At 63.6% G+C, this 24,934-nt stretch overlaps 5 non-coding genes across 5 annotated transcripts; all 5 read right to left on the bottom strand.

Moving 5' to 3' along the window:
• Nucleotides 1-667: 667 nt before the first annotated feature.
• On the bottom strand, nucleotides 668-786 carry LOC131869199 (5S ribosomal RNA). Its single transcript, XR_009367592.1, has one exon. It is a non-coding gene; the product is annotated as a 5S ribosomal RNA (ribosomal RNA).
• A 5,916-nt stretch (nucleotides 787-6,702) lies between these two features.
• LOC131869198 (5S ribosomal RNA) lies at nucleotides 6,703-6,821 on the bottom strand. Its single transcript, XR_009367591.1, has one exon. It is a non-coding gene; the product is annotated as a 5S ribosomal RNA (ribosomal RNA).
• Nucleotides 6,822-12,718: 5,897 nt separating this feature from the next.
• LOC131869197 (5S ribosomal RNA) lies at nucleotides 12,719-12,837 on the bottom strand. Its single transcript, XR_009367590.1, has one exon. It is a non-coding gene; the product is annotated as a 5S ribosomal RNA (ribosomal RNA).
• Nucleotides 12,838-18,733: 5,896 nt separating this feature from the next.
• On the bottom strand, nucleotides 18,734-18,852 carry LOC131869196 (5S ribosomal RNA). Its single transcript, XR_009367589.1, has one exon. It is a non-coding gene; the product is annotated as a 5S ribosomal RNA (ribosomal RNA).
• A 5,917-nt stretch (nucleotides 18,853-24,769) lies between these two features.
• Nucleotides 24,770-24,888, bottom strand: LOC131869195 (5S ribosomal RNA). Its single transcript, XR_009367588.1, has one exon. It is a non-coding gene; the product is annotated as a 5S ribosomal RNA (ribosomal RNA).
• Nucleotides 24,889-24,934: the final 46 nt, after the last annotated feature.

Below are 24,934 nucleotides of genomic sequence, written 5' to 3'. Positions count from 1 at the left end.
TTGTCCGGTTTGCCTCGGGTGCGCACCTTGCGTGCACCTTCGCCAGGGTGGGCGCCTTGGTGCGCACACCTTGGCTGGGCTGCGCACCCGGGCGCGCACACCTTGGCACCCGCGTTTCCTTCATTTTAAATTTTTTTTTTTTACAATCTCTCAAGTGGGAAATTCTATAATCTCAACTTTTTTTGCCTTTTCAGGAAACTTTTGAATGGAGCGCATCATTGGTGCGCTCCGAAGTGTGCTCCAAGGTGCGCACCTCTGGTGTGCTCCAAAGCTCTCTCCAGCTGCGTGCACCTGCCCCGGCCGCGCACCCGGCCCCGCCCAGCTTCGCTCACCTGTCCCGGGCGTCTGGTGCGGAACCTTAGAGTAAGAAACATCACCGTGCACCTTGGCCAACGTGCGCGACTCGACCGAGCGCGCACTGGCCGAGGTGCACACCGATTTCACCTGGGTGCGCGCGCAGCACCTCGGGCGCACCGGGGTGCGCGCACAACGCCCGGGTTGCACCGTGGCCTGTGTGCTCGGGGCGCCTCGGGTGCGCGCTCGGTGTCGCCCCCGCGCGCGCGGTAGTGCGGGCAGCGCACCCCGGCCCGGCCCGGCCCCGACGAGAACGCAAACGGGCAAAAGGTTTATTCAAATAGCATTGCGACGCCCGGCGAAAAACTAAGAAAGGGTGCAACACCGGGACTTCCCGGGAGGTCACCCATCCCAGTACTACTCCGGCCCAAGCGCGCTTAACTGCGGAGTTCTGATGGGATCCGGTGCACTAACGCTGGTATGATCGCACCCGTTATGAGCTTGTCGCAGTGTGTACTTAGCAAACCGCGACCCACGTGCGAATCCACCCCGGCCACCCACCCCCGTCGAGGTGCACACCCTCCCTCGCGAAGTGCGCCCCGTTCGCCAAGTGTGAGCCCTGCCCGGGTGCGCGCACCTTGCTAGGGCGTCGGGTGTGCACCCGGCCCGGCCTACGTGCGTGCACCTGGACGGGGCGTCGTGTGCGTGCAGTGTCCCGTCTGCAACGCGGTGCCCACACACCACCTCGGGCGCAACGACCTGCGCTCACATGTGGGCCGAGTGCACCTTGGTGCATGTTCGGGGCGCCTCGGGTGCACGCTCGATCTTGCCCCGGTGCACCAAGGCGCTCGGTTTGCCCCGGGTGCGCACTTGGTGCAAGGTGGGCACCCAAAATAGGGATCAAGCACCAAAACACAAGTTTCGGGATGCAAAATGCGACCCAAGGACCACAAATGCGTTCCAAGACCCATGATGGGTCCACGAGAACAAAAATGTGTTCCGAGACTTAATAAACAAATATTGGGTTTTAGGAGAAGAAACATGCTCTGATGCCCAAAACGAGAATCGACCCCGAAAAGGCCACAGGCCAAAAGTGGGATGCGAGACAAAAAAAAATGGGACCCGAGGACCAAAATTGGGTTCCCAGGTCGAAGACAGGGCAACCGGACAAGAAACGACCTCTAAGGCTCGAAATGAGTCCCGACGACTAAAACTTGACAAGAAGCACCCATCAGGCACCCAACTCGACACCCATGGGATGCCGACCCACCCGGGCTTCCACCTAGCACACCTTGGCACCCACCCACCCTCGCACCCAACCTCGCACCCAACTTAGCACCTTTGAACCCACATTGGCACTCACCCTGACCCTGGCACCTTGGAACCCACATTGGCACTCACCTTGACCCTGGCACCCACCTTTGCACTCACCTTGGGACCCACCCTGGCTCCCACCTCGGCACCCACCCAGACACCCACCTTGGTTCCTTGGCACCCACCTTGGATCCTTGGCACCCACCCCGACACCCACCTTGGCACGCAACTTGGCTACTTGCCACCCACCTTGGCTCCTTGACGCCCACCCCGACAACCACCCCGTGACCTACCCTGGCTAGGGTTGGTGCACACCCACCCTGGTGCCCACCTTGGCACCCACCCCATGACCCACCTTGGCACGCACCTTAGTACCCACCCCGTTACCCACCCTAGGACCCACCCCGTGACCCACCTTGGCCAGGGTGGGTGCCTTGGTGCGCACAACTTGCCTGGGCTGCACACCAGGGCGGGCTCAAGATGGCACCCGCGTTCCGTTTTTTTCACTATCTTTCAAAACGGAAATTTTAAAATCTCGTTTTTTTTTTTTTTTTGCCTTTTCTGGAAATTAGTGAAGGCAGCGCATCAAAGGTGCGCAATGCTGGTGCGAACCCGGGAGCGCTCCGATGTGTGCTCCAAGGTGCGGCGTGCACGAAGTCCGAGCCCGGCTTGCCCCGGGTGCGCACCTCGCGTGCACCTTCGCCGGGGTGAGCACCTTGGCTGGGTTGCGCGCCCTGGTGCGCACCAAGGAGCGCTCTGAAGTGTGCTCCAAGGTGCGGCGTGCACGAAGTCGGAGCTCGGTTTGCCCCGGGTGTGCACCTCGGGTGCGCACCTCGCGTGCACCTTCGCTGCGGTGGGCACCTTGGCTGGGTTGCGCGCCTTGGTGGGCACCATGCAGTGCACGAAGTCGGAGCCCGGTTTGCCCCGGGCGCGCACCTCCGCCAGGGTGGGCACCTTGGTGCGCACAACTTGCCTGGGCTGCGCACCAGGAAGGGCTCAAGATGGCACCCGCGTTCCGTTTTTTTCACTATCTTTCAGAACGGAAATTTTAAAATATCGTTTTTTTTTGCCTTTTCTGGAAATTAGTGAAGGCAGCGCATCAAAGGTGCGCAACGCTGGTGCGAACCTGGGAGCGCTCCGATGTGTGCTCCAAGGTGCGGCGTGCACGAAGTCGGAGCCCGGTTTGCCCCGGGTGCGCCCTGGTGGGCACCATGGTGCGCACCAAGGAGCGCTCCGAAGTGTGCTCCAAGGTGCGGCCTGCACGAAGTCGGAGCCCGGTTTGCCCCGGGCGTGCACCGCGGGTGGGCACCTTGGTGCGCATGCCTTGCCTGGGCTGCGCACCAGGGCGGGCTCAAGATGGCACCCGCGTTCCGTTTTTTTCACTATCTTTCAAAACGGAAATTTTAAAATCTCATTTTTTTTTGCCTTTTCTGGAAATTAGTGAAGGCAGCGCATCAAAGGTGCGCACCTCGCTGCCCACCACGGTGCGCAACGCCGGTGGGCACCCGGGAGTGCTTCGAAGTGTGCTCCAAGGTGCTGCGTGCACGTTGTCGGAGCCCGGTTTGCCCCGGGTGCGCACCTCGCGTGCACCTTCGTCGGGGTGGGCACCTTGGCTGGGTTTGCCCCGGCTGCGCTCCGAAGCGGGGTTATTGGAGCGCCGCCTCTTTTTTTGTCGGAGCGTTTGGTGGGGTTTCTCGCATTGGCTCTTCCCAGGCCCGGTTGCCACCCTGGCGCGCACGAAGTCGGAAGTAGGGTTAATTGCCCGGGTGCGCACCTTTGCCAGGGTGGGCACCTTACCTGGGCTGTGCACCAGGGCGGGCTCAAGATGGCACCCGCGTTCCGTTTTTTTCACTATCTTTCAAAACGGAAATTTTAAAATCTCCTCTTTTTTTTGCCTTTTCTGGAAATTAGTGAAGGCAGCGCATCAAAGGTGCGCACCTCGCTGCCCACCTTGGTGTGCTCTGAGGTGCGCACCCGGGAGCGCTACGAAGTGTGCTCCAAGGTGCGGCGTGCACGTTGTCGGAGCCCGGTTTGCCCCGGGTGCGCACCTCGCCTGCACCTTGGCCGGGGTGGGCACCCTGGCTGGGTTTGCCCAGGGTGCGCTCCGAAGCGGGGTTACTGGAGCGCCCCCTCTTTTTTTGTCAGAGCGTTTGGTGGGGTTTCTCGCATTGGCTCTTCCCAGGCCCGGTTGTTGGGTGCGCTCCCACCCTGGCGCGCGCGAAGTTGGAAGTTGGGTTAATTGCCCGGGCGCGCACCTTCGCCAGGGTGGGCACCTTGGTGCGCACACCTTGGCTGGGCTGCGCACCAGGGCGGGCTCAAGATGGCACCAGCATTCCCTTTTTCTCACTATCTTTCAAAACGGAAATTTTAAAATCTCGTTTTTTTTTGCCTTTTATGGAAATTAGTGAAGGCATCGCATCAAAGGTGCGCACCTCGCTGCCCACCTTGGTGTGCTCCGAGGTGCCCACCACGGTGCGCTCCGAGGTGCCCACCACGGTGCGCAACGCCGGTGCGAACCCGGGAGCGCCCCGATGTGTGCTCCAAGGTGCGGCGTGCACGAAGCCGGACCCCGGTTTGCCCCGGGTGCGCACCTCGCGTGCACCTTGGTGCGCACACCTTGGCTGGGTTGCGCGGCCTGGTGGGCACCATGGTGCGCACCAAGGAGCGCTCCGAAGTGTGCTCCAAGGTGCGGCGTGCACGAAGTCCTAGCCCGGTTTGCCCCGGGTGCGCACCTTCGCCGCGGTGGGCACCATGGCGTGCACGAAGTCGGAGCCCGGTTTGCCCCGGGTGCGCACCTCGCGTGCACCTTCGCCGGGGTGGGCACCTCGGCTGGGTTGCGCGCCCTGGTGCGCACCAAGGAGCGCTCCGAAGTGTGCTCCAAGGTGCGGCGTGCACGAAGTCGGAGCCCGGTTTGCCCCGGGTGCGCACCTTCGCCGCGGTGGGCACCCTGGTGCGCACCATGGCGTGCACGAAGTCGGAGCCCGGTTTGCCCCGGGTGCGCACCTCGCGTGCACCTTCGGCGGGGTTGCGCGCCCTGGTGCGCACCAAGGAGCGCTCCGAAGTGTGCTCCAAGGTGCGGCGTGCACGAAGTCGGAGCCCGGTTTGCCCCGGGTGCGCACCTCGCGTGCACCTTCGGCGGGGTTGCGCGCCCTGGTGGGCACCATGGTGCGCACCAAGGAGCGCTCCGAAGTGTGCTCCAAGGTGCGGCGTGCACGAAGTCGGAGCCCGGTTTGCCCCGGGTGCGCACCTCGCGTGCACCTTCGCCGCGGTGGGCACCATGGCGTGCACGAAGTCGGAGCCCGGTTTGCCCCGGGTGCGCACCTCGCGTGCACCTTCGCCGGGGTGGGCACCTCGGCTGGGTTGCGCGCCCTGGTGCGCACCAAGGAGCGCTCCGAAGTGTGCTCCAAGGTGCGGCGTGCACGAAGTCGGAGCCCGGTTTGCCCCGGGTGCGCACCTCGCGTGCACCTTCGCCGCGGTGGGCACCATGGCGTGCACGAAGTCGGAGCCCGGTTTGCCCCGGGTGCGCACCCCGCGTGCACCTTCGCCGGGGTGGGCACCTCGGCTGGGTTGCGCGCCCTGGTGCGCACCAAGGAGCGCTCCGAAGTGTGCTCCAAGGTGCGGCGTGCACGAAGTCGGAGCCCGGTTTGCCCCGGGTGCGCACCTCGCGTGCACCTTCGCCGCGGTGGGCACCTTGGCTGGGTTGGGCACCATTGAGCGCTCCGAAGTGTGCTCCAAGGTGCGCACCATGGCCCTCCAAGGTGCGCAGCATGGCGTGCACGAAGTCGGAGCCCGGTTTGCCCCGGGTGCGCACCTCGCGTGCACCTTCGCCAGGGTGGGCACCTCGGTGCGCACACCTTCTCAATGTTTTCTTGCCTTTTCTGGAAATTGGTGAAGGCAGCGCATCAAAGGTGCGCACCTCGGTGTGCTCCGAGGTGCGAACCCGAGAGCGCTCCGAGGTGCCCACGAAGTCGAAAGTCGGGTTAATTGCATTGTTTTCCCCGGGTGCGCTCCGAGGTGCGCAACATCGGTGCGCACCAAGGAGGGCTCCGAAGTGTGCTCCAAGGTGCGCACGATTCGGAGCTCGGTTTGCCCGGGGTGCGCACACCTTGGCTGGGTTGCGCACCCTTTGTGCGCTCCAAGGTGCGCACGAAGTCGGAGCTCGGTTTGCCCCGGGTGCGCACCTTCGCCAGGGTGCGCACCTTGATGCGCACGCCTTGGCTGGGCTGCGCACCTTGGTGGGCGCCATGGTGCGCACCTTTCGTGCGCTCCAAGGTGCGCACGAAGTCGGAGCTCGGTTTGCCCCGGGTGCGCACCTTGGTGGGCGCCATGGTGCACTCCGAGGTGCCCAAGATTGGTGCGCACCAAGGAGCGCTCCGAAGTGCGCTCCAAGGTGCGCAGGTGCGCGCGAAGTCGAAAGTTGGGTTAATTGTCCGGTTTGCCTCGGGTGCGCACCTTGCGTGCACCTTCGCCAGGGTGGGCGCCTTGGTGCGCACACCTTGGCTGGGCTGCGCACCCGGGCGCGCACACCTTGGCACCCGCGTTTCCTTCATTTTAAATTTTTTTTTTTTACAATCTCTCAAGTGGGAAATTCTATAATCTCAACTTTTTTTGCCTTTTCAGGAAACTTTTGAATGGAGCGCATCATTGGTGCGCTCCGAAGTGTGCTCCAAGGTGCGCACCTCTGGTGTGCTCCAAAGCTCTCTCCAGCTGCGTGCACCTGCCCCGGCCGCGCACCCGGCCCCGCCCAGCTTCGCTCACCTGTCCCGGGCGTCTGGTGCGGAACCTTAGAGTAAGAAACATCACCGTGCACCTTGGCCAACGTGCGCGACTCGACCGAGCGCGCACTGGCCGAGGTGCACACCGATTTCACCTGGGTGCGCGCGCAGCACCTCGGGCGCACCGGGGTGCGCGCACAACGCCCGGGTTGCACCGTGGCCTGTGTGCTCGGGGCGCCTCGGGTGCGCGCTCGGTGTCGCCCCCCGCGCGCGCGGTAGTGCGGGCAGCGCACCCCGGCCCGGCCCGGCCCCGACGAGAACGCAAACGGGCAAAAGGTTTATTCAAATAGCATTGCGACGCCCGGCGAAAAACTAAGAAAGGGTGCAACACCGGGACTTCCCGGGAGGTCACCCATCCCAGTACTACTCCGGCCCAAGCGCGCTTAACTGCGGAGTTCTGATGGGATCCGGTGCACTAACGCTGGTATGATCGCACCCGTTATGAGCTTGTCGCAGTGTGTACTTAGCAAACCGCGACCCACGTGCGAATCCACCCCGGCCACCCACCCCCGTCGAGGTGCACACCCTCCCTCGCGAAGTGCGCCCCGTTCGCCAAGTGTGAGCCCTGCCCGGGTGCGCGCACCTTGCTAGGGCGTCGGGTGTGCACCCGGCCCGGCCTACGTGCGTGCACCTGGACGGGGCGTCGTGTGCGTGCAGTGTCCCGTCTGCAACGCGGTGCCCACACACCACCTCGGGCGCAACGACCTGCGCTCACATGTGGGCCGAGTGCACCTTGGTGCATGTTCGGGGCGCCTCGGGTGCACGCTCGATCTTGCCCCGGTGCACCAAGGCGCTCGGTTTGCCCCGGGTGCGCACTTGGTGCAAGGTGGGCACCCAAAATAGGGATCAAGCACCAAAACACAAGTTTCGGGATGCAAAATGGGACCCAAGGACCACAAATGCGTTCCAAGACCCATGATGGGTCCACGAGAACAAAAATGTGTTCCGAGACTTAATAAACAAATATTGGGTTTTAGGAGAAGAAACATGCTCTGATGCCCAAAACGAGAATCGACCCCGAAAAGGCCACAGGCCAAAAGTGGGATGCGAGACAAAAAAAAATGGGACCCGAGGACCAAAATTGGGTTCCCAGGTCGAAGACAGGGCAACCGGACAAGAAACGACCTCTAAGGCTCGAAATGAGTCCCGACGACTAAAACTTGACAAGAAGCACCCATCAGGCACCCAACTCGACACCCATGGGATGCCGACCCACCCGGGCTTCCACCTAGCACACCTTGGCACCCACCCACCCTCGCACCCAACCTCGCACCCAACTTAGCACCTTTGAACCCACATTGGCACTCACCCTGACCCTGGCACCTTGGAACCCACATTGGCACTCACCTTGACCCTGGCACCCACCTTTGCACTCACCTTGGGACCCACCCTGGCTCCCACCTCGGCACCCACCCAGACACCCACCTTGGTTCCTTGGCACCCACCTTGGATCCTTGGCACCCACCCCGACACCCACCTTGGCACGCAACTTGGCTACTTGCCACCCACCTTGGCTCCTTGACGCCCACCCCGACAACCACCCCGTGACCTACCCTGGCTAGGGTTGGTGCACACCCACCCTGGTGCCCACCTTGGCACCCACCCCATGACCCACCTTGGCACGCACCTTAGTACCCACCCCGTTACCCACCCTAGGACCCACCCCGTGACCCACCTTGGCCAGGGTGGGTGCCTTGGTGCGCACAACTTGCCTGGGCTGCACACCAGGGCGGGCTCAAGATGGCACCCGCGTTCCGTTTTTTTCACTATCTTTCAAAACGGAAATTTTAAAATCTCGTTTTTTTTTTTTTTTTGCCTTTTCTGGAAATTAGTGAAGGCAGCGCATCAAAGGTGCGCAATGCTGGTGCGAACCCGGGAGCGCTCCGATGTGTGCTCCAAGGTGCGGCGTGCACGAAGTCCGAGCCCGGCTTGCCCCGGGTGCGCACCTCGCGTGCACCTTCGCCGGGGTGAGCACCTTGGCTGGGTTGCGCGCCCTGGTGCGCACCAAGGAGCGCTCTGAAGTGTGCTCCAAGGTGCGGCGTGCACGAAGTCGGAGCTCGGTTTGCCCCGGGTGTGCACCTCGGGTGCGCACCTCGCGTGCACCTTCGCTGCGGTGGGCACCTTGGCTGGGTTGCGCGCCTTGGTGGGCACCATGCAGTGCACGAAGTCGGAGCCCGGTTTGCCCCGGGCGCGCACCTCCGCCAGGGTGGGCACCTTGGTGCGCACAACTTGCCTGGGCTGCGCACCAGGAAGGGCTCAAGATGGCACCCGCGTTCCGTTTTTTTCACTATCTTTCAGAACGGAAATTTTAAAATATCGTTTTTTTTTGCCTTTTCTGGAAATTAGTGAAGGCAGCGCATCAAAGGTGCGCAACGCTGGTGCGAACCTGGGAGCGCTCCGATGTGTGCTCCAAGGTGCGGCGTGCACGAAGTCGGAGCCCGGTTTGCCCCGGGTGCGCCCTGGTGGGCACCATGGTGCGCACCAAGGAGCGCTCCGAAGTGTGCTCCAAGGTGCGGCCTGCACGAAGTCGGAGCCCGGTTTGCCCCGGGCGTGCACCGCGGGTGGGCACCTTGGTGCGCATGCCTTGCCTGGGCTGCGCACCAGGGCGGGCTCAAGATGGCACCCGCGTTCCGTTTTTTTCACTATCTTTCAAAACGGAAATTTTAAAATCTCATTTTTTTTTGCCTTTTCTGGAAATTAGTGAAGGCAGCGCATCAAAGGTGCGCACCTCGCTGCCCACCACGGTGCGCAACGCCGGTGGGCACCCGGGAGTGCTTCGAAGTGTGCTCCAAGGTGCTGCGTGCACGTTGTCGGAGCCCGGTTTGCCCCGGGTGCGCACCTCGCGTGCACCTTCGTCGGGGTGGGCACCTTGGCTGGGTTTGCCCCGGCTGCGCTCCGAAGCGGGGTTATTGGAGCGCCGCCTCTTTTTTTGTCGGAGCGTTTGGTGGGGTTTCTCGCATTGGCTCTTCCCAGGCCCGGTTGCCACCCTGGCGCGCACGAAGTCGGAAGTAGGGTTAATTGCCCGGGTGCGCACCTTTGCCAGGGTGGGCACCTTACCTGGGCTGTGCACCAGGGCGGGCTCAAGATGGCACCCGCGTTCCGTTTTTTTCACTATCTTTCAAAACGGAAATTTTAAAATCTCCTCTTTTTTTTGCCTTTTCTGGAAATTAGTGAAGGCAGCGCATCAAAGGTGCGCACCTCGCTGCCCACCTTGGTGTGCTCTGAGGTGCGCACCCGGGAGCGCTACGAAGTGTGCTCCAAGGTGCGGCGTGCACGTTGTCGGAGCCCGGTTTGCCCCGGGTGCGCACCTCGCCTGCACCTTGGCCGGGGTGGGCACCCTGGCTGGGTTTGCCCAGGGTGCGCTCCGAAGCGGGGTTACTGGAGCGCCCCCTCTTTTTTTGTCAGAGCGTTTGGTGGGGTTTCTCGCATTGGCTCTTCCCAGGCCCGGTTGTTGGGTGCGCTCCCACCCTGGCGCGCGCGAAGTTGGAAGTTGGGTTAATTGCCCGGGCGCGCACCTTCGCCAGGGTGGGCACCTTGGTGCGCACACCTTGGCTGGGCTGCGCACCAGGGCGGGCTCAAGATGGCACCAGCATTCCCTTTTTCTCACTATCTTTCAAAACGGAAATTTTAAAATCTCGTTTTTTTTTGCCTTTTATGGAAATTAGTGAAGGCATCGCATCAAAGGTGCGCACCTCGCTGCCCACCTTGGTGTGCTCCGAGGTGCCCACCACGGTGCGCTCCGAGGTGCCCACCACGGTGCGCAACGCCGGTGCGAACCCGGGAGCGCCCCGATGTGTGCTCCAAGGTGCGGCGTGCACGAAGCCGGACCCCGGTTTGCCCCGGGTGCGCACCTCGCGTGCACCTTGGTGCGCACACCTTGGCTGGGTTGCGCGGCCTGGTGGGCACCATGGTGCGCACCAAGGAGCGCTCCGAAGTGTGCTCCAAGGTGCGGCGTGCACGAAGTCCTAGCCCGGTTTGCCCCGGGTGCGCACCTTCGCCGCGGTGGGCACCATGGCGTGCACGAAGTCGGAGCCCGGTTTGCCCCGGGTGCGCACCTCGCGTGCACCTTCGCCGGGGTGGGCACCTCGGCTGGGTTGCGCGCCCTGGTGCGCACCAAGGAGCGCTCCGAAGTGTGCTCCAAGGTGCGGCGTGCACGAAGTCGGAGCCCGGTTTGCCCCGGGTGCGCACCTTCGCCGCGGTGGGCACCCTGGTGCGCACCATGGCGTGCACGAAGTCGGAGCCCGGTTTGCCCCGGGTGCGCACCTCGCGTGCACCTTCGGCGGGGTTGCGCGCCCTGGTGCGCACCAAGGAGCGCTCCGAAGTGTGCTCCAAGGTGCGGCGTGCACGAAGTCGGAGCCCGGTTTGCCCCGGGTGCGCACCTCGCGTGCACCTTCGGCGGGGTTGCGCGCCCTGGTGGGCACCATGGTGCGCACCAAGGAGCGCTCCGAAGTGTGCTCCAAGGTGCGGCGTGCACGAAGTCGGAGCCCGGTTTGCCCCGGGTGCGCACCTCGCGTGCACCTTCGCCGCGGTGGGCACCATGGCGTGCACGAAGTCGGAGCCCGGTTTGCCCCGGGTGCGCACCTCGCGTGCACCTTCGCCGGGGTGGGCACCTCGGCTGGGTTGCGCGCCCTGGTGCGCACCAAGGAGCGCTCCGAAGTGTGCTCCAAGGTGCGGCGTGCACGAAGTCGGAGCCCGGTTTGCCCCGGGTGCGCACCTCGCGTGCACCTTCGCCGCGGTGGGCACCATGGCGTGCACGAAGTCGGAGCCCGGTTTGCCCCGGGTGCGCACCCCGCGTGCACCTTCGCCGGGGTGGGCACCTCGGCTGGGTTGCGCGCCCTGGTGCGCACCAAGGAGCGCTCCGAAGTGTGCTCCAAGGTGCGGCGTGCACGAAGTCGGAGCCCGGTTTGCCCCGGGTGCGCACCTCGCGTGCACCTTCGCCGCGGTGGGCACCTTGGCTGGGTTGGGCACCATTGAGCGCTCCGAAGTGTGCTCCAAGGTGCGCACCATGGCCCTCCAAGGTGCGCAGCATGGCGTGCACGAAGTCGGAGCCCGGTTTGCCCCGGGTGCGCACCTCGCGTGCACCTTCGCCAGGGTGGGCACCTCGGTGCGCACACCTTCTCAATGTTTTCTTGCCTTTTCTGGAAATTGGTGAAGGCAGCGCATCAAAGGTGCGCACCTCGGTGTGCTCCGAGGTGCGAACCCGAGAGCGCTCCGAGGTGCCCACGAAGTCGAAAGTCGGGTTAATTGCATTGTTTTCCCCGGGTGCGCTCCGAGGTGCGCAACATCGGTGCGCACCAAGGAGGGCTCCGAAGTGTGCTCCAAGGTGCGCACGATTCGGAGCTCGGTTTGCCCGGGGTGCGCACACCTTGGCTGGGTTGCGCACCCTTTGTGCGCTCCAAGGTGCGCACGAAGTCGGAGCTCGGTTTGCCCCGGGTGCGCACCTTGATGCGCACGCCTTGGCTGGGCTGCGCACCTTGGTGGGCGCCATGGTGCGCACCTTTCGTGCGCTCCAAGGTGCGCACGAAGTCGGAGCTCGGTTTGCCCCGGGTGCGCACCTTGGTGGGCGCCATGGTGCACTCCGAGGTGCCCAAGATTGGTGCGCACCAAGGAGCGCTCCGAAGTGCGCTCCAAGGTGCGCAGGTGCGCGCGAAGTCGAAAGTTGGGTTAATTGTCCGGTTTGCCTCGGGTGCGCACCTTGCGTGCACCTTCGCCAGGGTGGGCGCCTTGGTGCGCACACCTTGGCTGGGCTGCGCACCCGGGCGCGCACACCTTGGCACCCGCGTTTCCTTCATTTTAAATTTTTTTTTTTTACAATCTCTCAAGTGGGAAATTCTATAATCTCAACTTTTTTTGCCTTTTCAGGAAACTTTTGAATGGAGCGCATCATTGGTGCGCTCCGAAGTGTGCTCCAAGGTGCGCACCTCTGGTGTGCTCCAAAGCTCTCTCCAGCTGCGTGCACCTGCCCCGGCCGCGCACCCGGCCCCGCCCAGCTTCGCTCACCTGTCCCGGGCGTCTGGTGCGGAACCTTAGAGTAAGAAACATCACCGTGCACCTTGGCCAACGTGCGCGACTCGACCGAGCGCGCACTGGCCGAGGTGCACACCGATTTCACCTGGGTGCGCGCGCAGCACCTCGGGCGCACCGGGGTGCGCGCACAACGCCCGGGTTGCACCGTGGCCTGTGTGCTCGGGGCGCCTCGGGTGCGCGCTCGGTGTCGCCCCCGCGCGCGCGGTAGTGCGGGCAGCGCACCCCGGCCCGGCCCGGCCCCGACGAGAACGCAAACGGGCAAAAGGTTTATTCAAATAGCATTGCGACGCCCGGCGAAAAACTAAAAAAGGGTGCAACACCGGGACTTCCCGGGAGGTCACCCATCCCAGTACTACTCCGGCCCAAGCGCGCTTAACTGCGGAGTTCTGATGGGATCCGGTGCACTAACGCTGGTATGATCGCACCCGTTATGAGCTTGTCGCAGTGTGTACTTAGCAAACCGCGACCCACGTGCGAATCCACCCCGGCCACCCACCCCCGTCGAGGTGCACACCCTCCCTCGCGAAGTGCGCCCCGTTCGCCAAGTGTGAGCCCTGCCCGGGTGCGCGCACCTTGCTAGGGCGTCGGGTGTGCACCCGGCCCGGCCTACGTGCGTGCACCTGGACGGGGCGTCGTGTGCGTGCAGTGTCCCGTCTGCAACGCGGTGCCCACACACCACCTCGGGCGCAACGACCTGCGCTCACATGTGGGCCGAGTGCACCTTGGTGCATGTTCGGGGCGCCTCGGGTGCACGCTCGATCTTGCCCCGGTGCACCAAGGCGCTCGGTTTGCCCCGGGTGCGCACTTGGTGCAAGGTGGGCACCCAAAATAGGGATCAAGCACCAAAACACAAGTTTCGGGATGCAAAATGGGACCCAAGGACCACAAATGCGTTCCAAGACCCATGATGGGTCCACGAGAACAAAAATGTGTTCCGAGACTTAATAAACAAATATTGGGTTTTAGGAGAAGAAACATGCTCTGATGCCCAAAACGAGAATCGACCCCGAAAAGGCCACAGGCCAAAAGTGGGATGCGAGACAAAAAAAAATGGGACCCGAGGACCAAAATTGGGTTCCCAGGTCGAAGACAGGGCAACCGGACAAGAAACGACCTCTAAGGCTCGAAATGAGTCCCGACGACTAAAACTTGACAAGAAGCACCCATCAGGCACCCAACTCGACACCCATGGGATGCCGACCCACCCGGGCTTCCACCTAGCACACCTTGGCACCCACCCACCCTCGCACCCAACCTCGCACCCAACTTAGCACCTTTGAACCCACATTGGCACTCACCCTGACCCTGGCACCTTGGAACCCACATTGGCACTCACCTTGACCCTGGCACCCACCTTTGCACTCACCTTGGGACCCACCCTGGCTCCCACCTCGGCACCCACCCAGACACCCACCTTGGTTCCTTGGCACCCACCTTGGATCCTTGGCACCCACCCCGACACCCACCTTGGCACGCAACTTGGCTACTTGCCACCCACCTTGGCTCCTTGACGCCCACCCCGACAACCACCCCGTGACCTACCCTGGCTAGGGTTGGTGCACACCCACCCTGGTGCCCACCTTGGCACCCACCCCATGACCCACCTTGGCACGCACCTTAGTACCCACCCCGTTACCCACCCTAGGACCCACCCCGTGACCCACCTTGGCCAGGGTGGGTGCCTTGGTGCGCACAACTTGCCTGGGCTGCACACCAGGGCGGGCTCAAGATGGCACCCGCGTTCCGTTTTTTTCACTATCTTTCAAAACGGAAATTTTAAAATCTCGTTTTTTTTTTTTTTTTGCCTTTTCTGGAAATTAGTGAAGGCAGCGCATCAAAGGTGCGCAATGCTGGTGCGAACCCGGGAGCGCTCCGATGTGTGCTCCAAGGTGCGGCGTGCACGAAGTCCGAGCCCGGCTTGCCCCGGGTGCGCACCTCGCGTGCACCTTCGCCGGGGTGAGCACCTTGGCTGGGTTGCGCGCCCTGGTGCGCACCAAGGAGCGCTCTGAAGTGTGCTCCAAGGTGCGGCGTGCACGAAGTCGGAGCTCGGTTTGCCCCGGGTGTGCACCTCGGGTGCGCACCTCGCGTGCACCTTCGCTGCGGTGGGCACCTTGGCTGGGTTGCGCGCCTTGGTGGGCACCATGCAGTGCACGAAGTCGGAGCCCGGTTTGCCCCGGGCGCGCACCTCCGCCAGGGTGGGCACCTTGGTGCGCACAACTTGCCTGGGCTGCGCACCAGGAAGGGCTCAAGATGGCACCCGCGTTCCGTTTTTTTCACTATCTTTCAGAACGGAAATTTTAAAATATCGTTTTTTTTTGCCTTTTCTGGAAATTAGTGAAGGCAGCGCATCAAAGGTGCGCAACGCTGGTGCGAACCTGGGAGCGCTCCGATGTGTGCTCCAAGGTGCGGCGTGCACGAAGTCGGAGCCCGGTTTGCCCCGGGTGCGCCCTGGTGGGCACCATGGTGCGCACCAAGGAGCGCTCCGAAGTGTGCTCCAAGGTGCGGCCTGCACGAAGTCGGAGCCCGGTTTGCCCCGGGTGTGCACCGCGGGTGGGCACCTTGGTGCGCATGCCTTGCCTGGGCTGCGCACCAGGGCGGGCTCAAGATGGCACCCGCGTTCCGTTTTTTTCACTATCTTTCAAAACGGAAATTTTAAAATCTCATTTTTTTTTGCCTTTTCTGGAAATTAGTGAAGGCAGCGCATCAAAGGTGCGCACCTCGCTGCCCACCACGGTGCGCAACGCCGGTGGGCACCCGGGAGTGCTTCGAAGTGTGCTCCAAGGTGCTGCGTGCACGTTGTCGGAGCCCGGTTTGCCCCGGGTGCGCACCTCGCGTGCACCTTCGTCGGGGTGGGCACCTTGGCTGGGTTTGCCCCGGCTGCGCTCCGAAGCGGGGTTATTGGAGCGCCGCCTCTTTTTTTGTCGGAGCGTTTGGTGGGGTTTCTCGCATTGGCTCTTCCCAGGCCCGGTTGCCACCCTGGCGCGCACGAAGTCGGAAGTAGGGTTAATTGCCCGGGTGCGCACCTTTGCCAGGGTGGGCACCTTACCTGGGCTGTGCACCAGGGCGGGCTCAAGATGGCACCCGCGTTCCGTTTTTTTCACTATCTTTCAAAACGGAAATTTTAAAATCTCCTCTTTTTTTTGCCTTTTCTGGAAATTAGTGAAGGCAGCGCATCAAAGGTGCGCACCTCGCTGCCCACCTTGGTGTGCTCTGAGGTGCGCACCCGGGAGCGCTACGAAGTGTGCTCCAAGGTGCGGCGTGCACGTTGTCGGAGCCCGGTTTGCCCCGGGTGCGCACCTCGCCTGCACCTTGGCCGGGGTGGGCACCCTGGCTGGGTTTGCCCAGGGTGCGCTCCGAAGCGGGGTTACTGGAGCGCCCCCTCTTTTTTTGTCAGAGCGTTTGGTGGGGTTTCTCGCATTGGCTCTTCCCAGGCCCGGTTGTTGGGTGCGCTCCCACCCTGGCGCGCGCGAAGTTGGAAGTTGGGTTAATTGCCCGGGCGCGCACCTTCGCCAGGGTGGGCACCTTGGTGCGCACACCTTGGCTGGGCTGCGCACCAGGGCGGGCTCAAGATGGCACCAGCATTCCCTTTTTCTCACTATCTTTCAAAACGGAAATTTTAAAATCTCGTTTTTTTTTGCCTTTTATGGAAATTAGTGAAGGCATCGCATCAAAGGTGCGCACCTCGCTGCCCACCTTGGTGTGCTCCGAGGTGCCCACCACGGTGCGCTCCGAGGTGCCCACCACGGTGCGCAACGCCGGTGCGAACCCGGGAGCGCCCCGATGTGTGCTCCAAGGTGCGGCGTGCACGAAGCCGGACCCCGGTTTGCCCCGGGTGCGCACCTCGCGTGCACCTTGGTGCGCACACCTTGGCTGGGTTGCGCGGCCTGGTGGGCACCATGGTGCGCACCAAGGAGCGCTCCGAAGTGTGCTCCAAGGTGCGGCGTGCACGAAGTCCTAGCCCGGTTTGCCCCGGGTGCGCACCTTCGCCGCGGTGGGCACCATGGCGTGCACGAAGTCGGAGCCCGGTTTGCCCCGGGTGCGCACCTCGCGTGCACCTTCGCCGGGGTGGGCACCTCGGCTGGGTTGCGCGCCCTGGTGCGCACCAAGGAGCGCTCCGAAGTGTGCTCCAAGGTGCGGCGTGCACGAAGTCGGAGCCCGGTTTGCCCCGGGTGCGCACCTTCGCCGCGGTGGGCACCCTGGTGCGCACCATGGCGTGCACGAAGTCGGAGCCCGGTTTGCCCCGGGTGCGCACCTCGCGTGCACCTTCGGCGGGGTTGCGCGCCCTGGTGCGCACCAAGGAGCGCTCCGAAGTGTGCTCCAAGGTGCGGCGTGCACGAAGTCGGAGCCCGGTTTGCCCCGGGTGCGCACCTCGCGTGCACCTTCGGCGGGGTTGCGCGCCCTGGTGGGCACCATGGTGCGCACCAAGGAGCGCTCCGAAGTGTGCTCCAAGGTGCGGCGTGCACGAAGTCGGAGCCCGGTTTGCCCCGGGTGCGCACCTCGCGTGCACCTTCGCCGCGGTGGGCACCATGGCGTGCACGAAGTCGGAGCCCGGTTTGCCCCGGGTGCGCACCTCGCGTGCACCTTCGCCGGGGTGGGCACCTCGGCTGGGTTGCGCGCCCTGGTGCGCACCAAGGAGCGCTCCGAAGTGTGCTCCAAGGTGCGGCGTGCACGAAGTCGGAGCCCGGTTTGCCCCGGGTGCGCACCTCGCGTGCACCTTGGCGCGGTGGGCACCATGGCGTGCACGAAGTCGGAGCCCGGTTTGCCCCGGGTGCGCACCCCGCGTGCACCTTCGCCGGGGTGGGCACCTCGGCTGGGTTGCGCGCCCTGGTGCGCACCAAGGAGCGCTCCGAAGTGTGCTCCAAGGTGCGGCGTGCACGAAGTCGGAGCCCGGTTTGCCCCGGGTGCGCACCTCGCGTGCACCTTCGCCGCGGTGGGCACCTTGGCTGGGTTGGGCACCATTGAGCGCTCCGAAGTGTGCTCCAAGGTGCGCACCATGGCCCTCCAAGGTGCGCAGCATGGCGTGCACGAAGTCGGAGCCCGGTTTGCCCCGGGTGCGCACCTCGCGTGCACCTTCGCCAGGGTGGGCACCTCGGTGCGCACACCTTCTCAATGTTTTCTTGCCTTTTCTGGAAATTGGTGAAGGCAGCGCATCAAAGGTGCGCACCTCGGTGTGCTCCGAGGTGCGAACCCGAGAGCGCTCCGAGGTGCCCACGAAGTCGAAAGTCGGGTTAATTGCATTGTTTTCCCCGGGTGCGCTCCGAGGTGCGCAACATCGGTGCGCACCAAGGAGGGCTCCGAAGTGTGCTCCAAGGTGCGCACGATTCGGAGCTCGGTTTGCCCGGGGTGCGCACACCTTGGCTGGGTTGCGCACCCTTTGTGCGCTCCAAGGTGCGCACGAAGTCGGAGCTCGGTTTGCCCCGGGTGCGCACCTTGATGCGCACGCCTTGGCTGGGCTGCGCACCTTGGTGGGCGCCATGGTGCGCACCTTTCGTGCGCTCCAAGGTGCGCACGAAGTCGGAGCTCGGTTTGCCCCGGGTGCGCACCTTGGTGGGCGCCATGGTGCACTCCGAGGTGCCCAAGATTGGTGCGCACCAAGGAGCGCTCCGAAGTGCGCTCCAAGGTGCGCAGGTGCGCGCGAAGTCGAAAGTTGGGTTAATTGTCCGGTTTGCCTCGGGTGCGCACCTTGCGTGCACCTTCGCCAGGGTGGGCGCCTTGGTGCGCACACCTTGGCTGGGCTGCGCACCCGGGCGCGCACACCTTGGCACCCGCGTTTCCTTCATTTTAAATTTTTTTTTTTTACAATCTCTCAAGTGGGAAATTCTATAATCTCAACTTTTTTTGCCTTTTCAGGAAACTTTTGAATGGAGCGCATCATTGGTGCGCTCCGAAGTGTGCTCCAAGGTGCGCACCTCTGGTGTGCTCCAAAGCTCTCTCCAGCTGCGTGCACCTGCCCCGGCCGCGCACCCGGCCCCGCCCAGCTTCGCTCACCTGTCCCGGGCGTCTGGTGCGGAACCTTAGAGTAAGAAACATCACCGTGCACCTTGGCCAACGTGCGCGACTCGACCGAGCGCGCACTGGCCGAGGTGCACACCGATTTCACCTGGGTGCGCGCGCAGCACCTCGGGCGCACCGGGGTGCGCGCACAACGCCCGGGTTGCACCGTGGCCTGTGTGCTCGGGGCGCCTCGGGTGCGCGCTCGGTGTCGCCCCCGCGCGCGCGGTAGTGCGGGCAGCGCACCCCGGCCCGGCCCGGCCCCGACGAGAACGCAAACGGGCAAAAGGTTTATTCAAATAGCATTGCGACGCCCGGCGAAAAACTAAAAAAGGGTGCAACACCGGGACTTCCCGGGAGGTCACCCATCCCAGTACTACTCCGGCCCAAGCGCGCTTAACTGCGGAGTTCTGATGGGATCCGGTGCACTAACGCTGGTATGATCGCACCCGTTATGAGCTTGTCGCAGTGTGTACTTAGCAAACCGCGACCCACGTGCGAATCCACCCCGGCCACCCACCCCCGTCGAGGTGCACACCCTCCCTCGCGAAGTTCGCCCCGTTCGCCAAGTGTGAGCCCTGCCCGGGTGCGCGCACCTTGCTAGGGCGTCGGGTGTGCACCCGGCCCGGCCTACGTGCGTGCACCTGGACGGGGCGTCGTGTGCGTGCAGTGTCCCGTCTGCAACGCGGTGCCCACACACCACCTCGGGCGCAACGACCTGCGCTCACATGTGGGCCGAGTGCACCTTGGTGCATGTTCGGGGCGCCTCGGGTGCACGCTCGATCTTGCCCCGGTGCACCAAGGCGCTCGGTTTGCCCCGGGTGCGCACTTGGTGCAAGGTGGGCACCCAAAATAGGGATCAAGCACCAAAACACAAGTTTCGGGATGCAAAATGGGACCCAAGGACCACAAATGCGTTCCAAGACCCATGATGGGTCCACGAGAACAAAAATGTGTTCCGAGACTTAATAAACAAATATTGGGTTTTAGGAGAAGAAACATGCTCTGATGCCCAAAACGAGAATCGACCCCGAAAAGGCCACAGGCCAAAAGTGGGATGCGAGACAAAAAAAAATGGGACCCGAGGACCAAAATTGGGTTCCCAGGTCGAAGACAGGGCAACCGGACAAGAAACGACCTCTAAGGCTCGAAATGAGTCCCGACGACTAAAACTTGACAAGAAGCACCCATCAGGCACCCAACTCGACACCCATGGGATGCCGACCCACCCGGGCTTCCACCTAGCACACCTTGGCACCCACCCACCCTCGCACCCAACCTCGCACCCAACTTAGCACCTTTGAACCCACATTGGCACTCACCCTGACCCTGGCACCTTGGAACCCACATTGGCACTCACCTTGACCCTGGCACCCACCTTTGCACTCACCTTGGGACCCACCCTGGCTCCCACCTCGGCACCCACCCAGACACCCACCTTGGTTCCTTGGCACCCACCTTGGATCCTTGGCACCCACCCCGACACCCACCTTGGCACGCAACTTGGCTACTTGCCACCCACCTTGGCTCCTTGACGCCCACCCCGACAACCACCCCGTGACCTACCCTGGCTAGGGTTGGTGCACACCCACCCTGGTGCCCACCTTGGCACCCACCCCATGACCCACCTTGGCACGCACCTTAGTACCCACCCCGTTACCCACCCTAGGACCCACCCCGTGACCCACCTTGGCCAGGGTGGGTGCCTTGGTGCGCACAACTTGCCTGGGCTGCACACCAGGGCGGGCTCAAGATGGCACCCGCGTTCCGTTTTTTTCACTATCTTTCAAAACGGAAATTTTAAAATCTCGTTTTTTTTTTTTTTTTGCCTTTTCTGGAAATTAGTGAAGGCAGCGCATCAAAGGTGCGCAATGCTGGTGCGAACCCGGGAGCGCTCCGATGTGTGCTCCAAGGTGCGGCGTGCACGAAGTCCGAGCCCGGCTTGCCCCGGGTGCGCACCTCGCGTGCACCTTCGCCGGGGTGAGCACCTTGGCTGGGTTGCGCGCCCTGGTGCGCACCAAGGAGCGCTCTGAAGTGTGCTCCAAGGTGCGGCGTGCACGAAGTCGGAGCTCGGTTTGCCCCGGGTGTGCACCTCGGGTGCGCACCTCGCGTGCACCTTCGCTGCGGTGGGCACCTTGGCTGGGTTGCGCGCCTTGGTGGGCACCATGCAGTGCACGAAGTCGGAGCCCGGTTTGCCCCGGGCGCGCACCTCCGCCAGGGTGGGCACCTTGGTGCGCACAACTTGCCTGGGCTGCGCACCAGGAAGGGCTCAAGATGGCACCCGCGTTCCGTTTTTTTCACTATCTTTCAGAACGGAAATTTTAAAATATCGTTTTTTTTTGCCTTTTCTGGAAATTAGTGAAGGCAGCGCATCAAAGGTGCGCAACGCTGGTGCGAACCTGGGAGCGCTCCGATGTGTGCTCCAAGGTGCGGCGTGCACGAAGTCGGAGCCCGGTTTGCCCCGGGTGCGCCCTGGTGGGCACCATGGTGCGCACCAAGGAGCGCTCCGAAGTGTGCTCCAAGGTGCGGCCTGCACGAAGTCGGAGCCCGGTTTGCCCCGGGCGTGCACCGCGGGTGGGCACCTTGGTGCGCATGCCTTGCCTGGGCTGCGCACCAGGGCGGGCTCAAGATGGCACCCGCGTTCCGTTTTTTTCACTATCTTTCAAAACGGAAATTTTAAAATCTCATTTTTTTTTGCCTTTTCTGGAAATTAGTGAAGGCAGCGCATCAAAGGTGCGCACCTCGCTGCCCACCACGGTGCGCAACGCCGGTGGGCACCCGGGAGTGCTTCGAAGTGTGCTCCAAGGTGCTGCGTGCACGTTGTCGGAGCCCGGTTTGCCCCGGGTGCGCACCTCGCGTGCACCTTCGTCGGGGTGGGCACCTTGGCTGGGTTTGCCCCGGCTGCGCTCCGAAGCGGGGTTATTGGAGCGCCGCCTCTTTTTTTGTCGGAGCGTTTGGTGGGGTTTCTCGCATTGGCTCTTCCCAGGCCCGGTTGCCACCCTGGCGCGCACGAAGTCGGAAGTAGGGTTAATTGCCCGGGTGCGCACCTTTGCCAGGGTGGGCACCTTACCTGGGCTGTGCACCAGGGCGGGCTCAAGATGGCACCCGCGTTCCGTTTTTTTCACTATCTTTCAAAACGGAAATTTTAAAATCTCCTCTTTTTTTTGCCTTTTCTGGAAATTAGTGAAGGCAGCGCATCAAAGGTGCGCACCTCGCTGCCCACCTTGGTGTGCTCTGAGGTGCGCACCCGGGAGCGCTACGAAGTGTGCTCCAAGGTGCGGCGTGCACGTTGTCGGAAGCCCGGTTTGCCCCGGGTGCGCACCTCGCCTGCACCTTGGCCGGGGTGGGCACCCTGGCTGGGTTTGCCCAGGGTGCGCTCCGAAGCGGGGTTACTGGAGCGCCCCCTCTTTTTTTGTCAGAGCGTTTGGTGGGGTTTCTCGCATTGGCTCTTCCCAGGCCCGGTTGTTGGGTGCGCTCCCACCCTGGCGCGCGCGAAGTTGGAAGTTGGGTTAATTGCCCGGGCGCGCACCTTCGCCAGGGTGGGCACCTTGGTGCGCACACCTTGGCTGGGCTGCGCACCAGGGCGGGCTCAAGATGGCACCAGCATTCCCTTTTTCTCACTATCTTTCAAAACGGAAATTTTAAAATCTCGTTTTTTTTTGCCTTTTATGGAAATTAGTGAAGGCATCGCATCAAAGGTGCGCACCTCGCTGCCCACCTTGGTGTGCTCCGAGGTGCCCACCACGGTGCGCTCCGAGGTGCCCACCACGGTGCGCAACGCCGGTGCGAACCCGGGAGCGCCCCGATGTGTGCTCCAAGGTGCGGCGTGCACGAAGCCGGACCCCGGTTTGCCCCGGGTGCGCACCTCGCGTGCACCTTGGTGCGCACACCTTGGCTGGGTTGCGCGGCCTGGTGGGCACCATGGTGCGCACCAAGGAGCGCTCCAAAGTGTGCTCCAAGGTGCGGCGTGCACGAAGTCCTAGCCCGGTTTGCCCCGGGTGCGCACCTTCGCCGCGGTGGGCACCATGGCGTGCACGAAGTCGGAGCCCGGTTTGCCCCGGGTGCGCACCTCGCGTGCACCTTCGCCGGGGTGGGCACCTCGGCTGGGTTGCGCGCCCTGGTGCGCACCAAGGAGCGCTCCGAAGTGTGCTCCAAGGTGCGGCGTGCACGAAGTCGGAGCCCGGTTTGCCCCGGGTGCGCACCTTCGCCGCGGTGGGCACCCTGGTGCGCACCATGGCGTGCACGAAGTCGGAGCCCGGTTTGCCCCGGGTGCGCACCTCGCGTGCACCTTCGGCGGGGTTGCGCGCCCTGGTGCGCACCAAGGAGCGCTCCGAAGTGTGCTCCAAGGTGCGGCGTGCACGAAGTCGGAGCCCGGTTTGCCCCGGGTGCGCACCTCGCGTGCACCTTCGGCGGGGTTGCGCGCCCTGGTGGGCACCATGGTGCGCACCAAGGAGCGCTCCGAAGTGTGCTCCAAGGTGCGGCGTGCACGAAGTCGGAGCCCGGTTTGCCCCGGGTGCGCACCTCGCGTGCACCTTCGCCGCGGTGGGCACCATGGCGTGCACGAAGTCGGAGCCCGGTTTGCCCCGGGTGCGCACCTCGCGTGCACCTTCGCCGGGGTGGGCACCTCGGCTGGGTTGCGCGCCCTGGTGCGCACCAAGGAGCGCTCCGAAGTGTGCTCCAAGGTGCGGCGTGCACGAAGTCGGAGCCCGGTTTGCCCCGGGTGCGCACCTCGCGTGCACCTTCGCCGCGGTGGGCACCATGGCGTGCACGAAGTCGGAGCCCGGTTTGCCCCGGGTGCGCACCCCGCGTGCACCTTCGCCGGGGTGGGCACCTCGGCTGGGTTGCGCGCCCTGGTGCGCACCAAGGAGCGCTCCGAAGTGTGCTCCAAGGTGCGGCGTGCACGAAGTCGGAGCCCGGTTTGCCCCGGGTGCGCACCTCGCGTGCACCTTCGCCGCGGTGGGCACCTTGGCTGGGTTGGGCACCATTGAGCGCTCCGAAGTGTGCTCCAAGGTGCGCACCATGGCCCTCCAAGGTGCGCAGCATGGCGTGCACGAAGTCGGAGCCCGGTTTGCCCCGGGTGCGCACCTCGCGTGCACCTTCGCCAGGGTGGGCACCTCGGTGCGCACACCTTCTCAATGTTTTCTTGCCTTTTCTGGAAATTGGTGAAGGCAGCGCATCAAAGGTGCGCACCTCGGTGTGCTCCGAGGTGCGAACCCGAGAGCGCTCCGAGGTGCCCACGAAGTCGAAAGTCGGGTTAATTGCATTGTTTTCCCCGGGTGCGCTCCGAGGTGCGCAACATCGGTGCGCACCAAGGAGGGCTCCGAAGTGTGCTCCAAGGTGCGCACGATTCGGAGCTCGGTTTGCCCGGGGTGCGCACACCTTGGCTGGGTTGCGCACCCTTTGTGCGCTCCAAGGTGCGCACGAAGTCGGAGCTCGGTTTGCCCCGGGTGCGCACCTTCGCCAGGGTGCGCACCTTGATGCGCACGCCTTGGCTGGGCTGCGCACCTTGGTGGGCGCCATGGTGCGCACCTTTCGTGCGCTCCAAGGTGCGCACGAAGTCGGAGCTCGGTTTGCCCCGGGTGCGCACCTTGGTGGGCGCCATGGTGCACTCCGAGGTGCCCAAGATTGGTGCGCACCAAGGAGCGCTCCGAAGTGCGCTCCAAGGTGCGCAGGTGCGCGCGAAGTCGAAAGTTGGGTTAATTGTCCGGTTTGCCTCGGGTGCGCACCTTGCGTGCACCTTCGCCAGGGTGGGCGCCTTGGTGCGCACACCTTGGCTGGGCTGCGCACCCGGGCGCGCACACCTTGGCACCCGCGTTTCCTTCATTTTAAATTTTTTTTTTTTACAATCTCTCAAGTGGGAAATTCTATAATCTCAACTTTTTTTGCCTTTTCAGGAAACTTTTGAATGGAGCGCATCATTGGTGCGCTCCGAAGTGTGCTCCAAGGTGCGCACCTCTGGTGTGCTCCAAAGCTCTCTCCAGCTGCGTGCACCTGCCCCGGCCGCGCACCCGGCCCCGCCCAGCTTCGCTCACCTGTCCCGGGCGTCTGGTGCGGAACCTTAGAGTAAGAAACATCACCGTGCACCTTGGCCAACGTGCGCGACTCGACCGAGCGCGCACTGGCCGAGGTGCACACCGATTTCACCTGGGTGCGCGCGCAGCACCTCGGGCGCACCGGGGTGCGCGCACAACGCCCGGGTTGCACCGTGGCCTGTGTGCTCGGGGCGCCTCGGGTGCGCGCTCGGTGTCGCCCCCCGCGCGCGCGGTAGTGCGGGCAGCGCACCCCGGCCCGGCCCGGCCCCGACGAGAACGCAAACGGGCAAAAGGTTTATTCAAATAGCATTGCGACGCCCGGCGAAAAACTAAAAAAGGGTGCAACACCGGGACTTCCCGGGAGGTCACCCATCCCAGTACTACTCCGGCCCAAGCGCGCTTAACTGCGGAGTTCTGATGGGATCCGGTGCACTAACGCTGGTATGATCGCACCCGTTATGAGCTTGTCGCAGTGTGTACTTAGCAAACCGCGACCCACGT

Source organism: Cryptomeria japonica, unplaced genomic scaffold (genome assembly GCF_030272615.1).
Source record: "Cryptomeria japonica unplaced genomic scaffold, Sugi_1.0 HiC_scaffold_238, whole genome shotgun sequence".
NCBI lineage: Eukaryota > Viridiplantae > Streptophyta > Pinopsida > Cupressales > Cupressaceae > Cryptomeria > Cryptomeria japonica.
The sequence above is the reverse complement of the archived record's forward strand: the minus strand, read 5'-3'. Positions and strand labels throughout refer to the sequence as shown.